The sequence below is a fragment of the Lipotes vexillifer genome, unplaced genomic scaffold, assembly GCF_000442215.2.
Source record: "Lipotes vexillifer unplaced genomic scaffold, Lipotes_vexillifer_v1.1 scaffold942, whole genome shotgun sequence".
Lineage (NCBI taxonomy): Eukaryota > Metazoa > Chordata > Mammalia > Artiodactyla > Lipotidae > Lipotes > Lipotes vexillifer.
In genome coordinates this window covers 22,949-28,494 of record NW_006798282.1, presented here as the reverse complement: position 1 = coordinate 28,494, position 5,546 = coordinate 22,949, and positions in this window count along the sequence as shown.

The window sequence follows — 5,546 nt, the reverse complement described above, 5'->3', positions numbered from 1 at the left end:
GCTCTTCTGGAGAGTGAGGGAATGTTCAGTGAACACTTAACGGATAACCATAGATTTAAACAGCTCTGCCATCGTGTTATGTGTATGCGTACCTCGTGTCTGTCAGAGCAGCGTTGCTTTTTCTGGTCCCCAGTGGGGGAGGATTTGGCAGTGAGGAGGTACACATGCATTTAGCTATTCTGAGAAGGGCAAGAGGGCCTCAGCTCTTCAACTCTCAGCTTTGCAGATGAGTAAAATTAGATTCTTTTCTAATCATGTCGGAACATTTACCACATCTGCCCAATGTGGTGAGAGAACTTACTCTCTGTTTTAAAACGGACAATAATGTAATCCATGCCTGGTGAACTCGACAATTTTTTGCTGCCTCCTCTAAATGTATTTTTTTCTATTATTTTAACAATCCAGTGTTGCTAGAAATACATTAAATGGTTCCTCTTTATCCCTCTCTCCGCAGTTATCTGGAGGCTCAATCACTTACACATACATAAAATTGGGACTGTCATATAATATATATCACCAATATGTTTTCATGTTATTAAATATCAATTCAAAAGTTAAATTAAATCCAAATCTTAATTGTCAGTCACTTCACAATATTTCAGATATGGATATACCATAATTTATCTAACTATTCCCTTGTGGTTGATCGATTTTTGCTAATAGATGAAGATTTTGAGTAGCACTAAGTGAAGAAAAGTTATAAAAATCATTCATTGTGATCATTGGAAATTAGGTTCTGGCGGCAAAATACTAAAATTATGTGAGGTATCACGTCTTGAATTTGTTTTTGCTCATCTAATGATAATGCTTTCCTCACTATGTTAGACTAAATATTTTGTGCTACTCTTTTTGACTTTTAATCTTTTTGACTTTACTCAAAGACTTCAGTCTTTAGAAAATGCTGTACAAAATGTTTTGCTCATTATTTGATAGCAACTTATAATTACTTATTACTTCCTAGTCTCTGACGAGCGTGGTTGGTTCAAGGTCTATGTGTGTGTGTTCAGCCCTCACATAGGGGACCTGAATGTCACAGTCTGTTTCACACGTGGTGTCCCACTGTACGTCATCTGCAAAGAATAAATTAGAGACATCATGACATTACGCCCTAAGTACCTCAGAATGCATCTCTAAAAAATAAGAACACTTTCCTATGTAGCAAAAAAATAACATTATCACACGTAAAATTAATAATCATTCTTTAACATTATCTAATAGCCTGTATATATTCAAATTCCCCAAATTTTCCCCCAGATGTCCTTTAGAGCTTACTTGTCCAAGCCAGAAACCAATCCCACACCATGCCTTGCACCAGACCAGTGAGGGTTTACTGTGTCCCCTCACTGTCTTTTAATCCAGCCTCTAGTTTCTTTTGCCTCCTTCTTCATGGAACCTTCTTGCCGCAGCCACTGGGCCTATAGAGCTTCCCGGCGCCGCCACTAGCCTGTGGTGTCATTTAGCTTGTCCCTCCTTTCCCCTACGTTTCCTGGAAGTTACATCTATGGGCTGATTAGACCCCAGGTAAATACCTTTGGCTAGACTGCACCCCAGGTGATGCTGTGATTTACAATGCGTGACACCAGGAGACATGTAATACTTGGTTGTCCCACCATTTCTAATGTTGTGATCAACCATTAGGTTAGGGTGATGGCAGTCTGATCCATCCATTGTACAACTATGTTTTTCTCCTGATGCCCAGAACTGTATTGTTGTGATATTACTTTGGTTCCACGTGACTTTCCCAGGTCCCATCGACTCTTCACCTGATATTTTCTACACAAGTTGATAGTCCTTGCTTGGATCTACATTCTCATCAAGTGTTGCCAGATTATGATTTTCTAAGTTTCTCATCCTTCTACACCTCTCTGGCATTCTTCTGTAAAATAGAGCTTTATCTCATCAACTGGAGCTATTTTGTTTACCCTGCAATATAGTTCCTACTGGAAAGACATTAAATGTATTTTCCCCTTAATTACATAGTTTCCAAATAAGGGGCTGGTAACTAACTGCCTCACATGAGTTTCTTTTGGCTTTCTCTTTTTAAAGTATCATTATGGACTCATGAATTTTCATATATTCAACGGGTATGTTTTTATTGAATTATTCTTGGCTTCCATGATAATACTATTCTCATCAGAAGCCGACACAGCCAAAACTGAGTTTAATTTAAAACAAAGTTTCAAAACAAGAGTGGTTCCAAATATAACCTTCACATGTTCTGGAAAGAGGAAGTGCTACTCTCTAAGAGAACCATGGAAGACAATCGAATAAATTACTGTTATCATTCACATTTGTGTTCTCTCCTCATCTTCAAGATGTGGGAGAATTCCAGATGTGCACCTGAAGGATGGTCATGTTCACCAGTTGTCAGCGAGTTAGGTGTGTATTATTACGAATGCAGCACAGATAAACTCATATTCAAGGTCAAGATCTAGTTGACTGACCGCCACTTTAAGAGGCTTCCAAAGCCACAACATTTTTTTAAAAAATTTTCTTACCTGCAGCAAAAGCCTTATTGAGGCTCTCTTTCTTCCTCACATAACAGCTTGCAGAAACAAGAGGATCAGAATCCATCCCTCAGTAAGTCATGGTTTCCCCACCATAGTTTGCGGAAGAAACAAGGAGGAGACTAAGGTTGTTGTTGTTGTTAAAATAACTGTTGAGGAGGGTGTATGTGCAGCGTCCCCTCCCCTCCTCCTCCTCCATGGCTCTACAGGTGTGCGCTTTGGTTGACTTTGCCCTGTCTCACTCCTGGTCTTTTCCCTGGGGAGCAGATGCATCCGGGGAGAAGCCGGGGCATCCCAGCTCCTTGCCTGGTACAAGACCCCATTTTGCCCGCGCTCAGCAGAGGCTGAGGCATGCTTCCAGGCTGCTCCACATGTCCATAATGTGTCGAACGGGGGCTGCAGAGGCTACCATTAATCTGCAACTTTCTCCAAAGGAAGAGCAAAATTTTATTTTATTTTTCAATCAATTTTTAAATTGAAGTATAGTTGATTTACAGTGTTGTGTTAATTTCCGATGTATAGCAAAGTGGTTCAGTTATACATACATACATACATACATACATACATATATATATATATATATATATATATATATATACATCCTTTTAAATATTCTTTTTCATTATGGCTTATCATAGGACATTGACTGTAGTGCTCTGTGCTATACAGTAAGCCCTTGTTGTTTATCTATTCCATATATAAAAGCTTCCATCTGCTAGCACCAACCTCCCACTCCAGCCCTCCCCAGCCCCCACCCACTTGGCAACCACCAGTCTGTTCTCTATGTCCATGATTCTGTTTCTGTTTTACAGATAGGTTTATTTGTGTCATATTTTAGATTCCGTGTGTAAGTGATATCATACGGTGTTTGTCTTTCTCTTTCTGGCTTACTTCACTTAGTATGATAATCTCTAGTTGCATTCATGTTGCTGCAAATGGCATTATTTCATTCTTTTTTGTGGCTGAGTAATATTCCATTGTATATATCTACCACATCCTCTTTATCCATTCATTTGTCATTGGACATTTAGGTTGTTTCCATGTCTTGGCTATTGTAAATAGTGCTGCTATGAACATAGGGGTGCATATATCTTTTTTTTAATTAATTAAGTTATTTGCTTGTTTTTATTTTTTGGCTGTGTTGGGTCTTCATTGCTGCGTGTGGGTTTTCTCTAGTTGTGGTGAGTGGGGGCTACTCTTCGTTGCAGTGCGCGGGCTTTTCATTGTCGTGGCTTCTCTTGTTGCAGAACACGGGCTCTAGGCACGCGGGCTTCAGTAGTTGTGGCACGTGGCTTCAGTAGTTGTGGCTTTTGGGCCCTAGAGCACAGGCTCAGTAGTTGTGGTGCACGGGCTTAGCTTAGTTGCTCCGCTGCATGTGGGAATCTTCCCGGGCCAGGGCTCTAACCCATGTCCCCTGCGTTGGCAGGAGGATTCTTAACCACTGCGGCACCAGGGAAGCCCTCATATATCTTTTTGAATTATAGTTTTGTCTGGATATATGCCCAGGAGTGAGATTGCTGGATCATATGGTAATTCTATTTTTAGTTTTCTGAGGAACCTGCATACTGTTTTTGACAGTGGCTGCACCAACTTACATTCCCACCAACAGTGTAGTTGTAGACTTTTTTTTTTTTTTTGCGGTACGCGGGCCTCTCACCGCCGTGGCCTCCCCCGCTGCGGAGCACAGGCTCCAGACGCGCAGACTCAGCGGTCATGGCCCACGGGCCCAGCCGCTCCGCGGCACGCGGGATCCCCCCAGACCGGGGCACGAACCCGCGTCCCCTGCGTCGGCAGGAGGACTCTCAACCACTGCGGCACCAGGGAAGCCCTCATATATCTTTTTGAATTATAGTTTTGTCTGGATATATGCCCAGGAGTGAGATTGCTGGATCATATGGTAATTCTATTTTTAGTTTTCTGAGGAACCTGCATACTGTTTTTGACAGTGGCTGCACCAACTTACATTCCCACCAACAGTGTAGGAAGGTTCCCTTTTCTCCAAACCCTCTCAAGTATTTGTTATTTGTAGACTTTTTAATGATGGCCATTCTGACTCGTGTGAGGTGGTACCTCATTGTAGTCATTTAGTTTTGACTTGCATTTCTCTAATGATTAGCAATTCTGAGCATCTTTTCACGTGGCTATTGGCCATCTGTTCGTGGAAGAGCAAATTTTAGAACCAATTTGCACAGCTTTAAGACTCACTTTCCCTCAGGAGAGGAGAGACCATATCTGTTTTCCTCATCAATGTGACCCCAGAGCCTAAGATGGTGCCTGACATATATATCGGGTCTCACTATCCATTTGATGAACAAATAAATAAACTTGATTACCAAGAGTCCGTAGCTGGCCGTATATAATTTTTATTTTCTCAGGAAAAAGAACTCCATAACAATGATAGTGGTACTAAGCACCAGGTAGGGAATCAAATGCTCTGACAGTGCCTTGGTGCCTTAGGGAGGCCCCGTGGCTGTTTTGGATCTCAGTTGTCCCCAAGACAGGTTGTAATGAACGGTATGCATGTCCCTCACAGCTTTCAGTTTCTAAAAATAAATTGCTTTTATAGGTAAAGGGTGAATAAATTCTTCCAGTTAGTTACACTGAGAGATGTAATTAGTGAAGCCTGAGAAAGTGATGGACCTCAAATCAGTTGTATGCTTTAGCTTGTAATGAAACACCAGTAGGTATTTCTCAAGAGGTCTCCTTCATCTGTGATTTTGCTTCTTATATCTGCAAATAAGCAGGTATTGGAAAACACACACACACACACGCACACACACACACACACACACACCTTTGCAAGTACAGTTCACTTATAGGCAGGGTCAACTTACCAATAGGACTTTTTTGGTTAAAGATCGCACCACACCCACCCCGCACAAACGTTGAAGCTGAGGTAAGTGGTTTTATGTAAGACTAGCAGCCAGTTAGAAAAACCTTTTAGGAATAAGGTAGATGTGTTAGAGAGGCTTGTGGCTCACAAAAAAAAACAAACAGCAAACCAAACAGCACTTCTGGGCTTTCCGAGCTATTGCATTT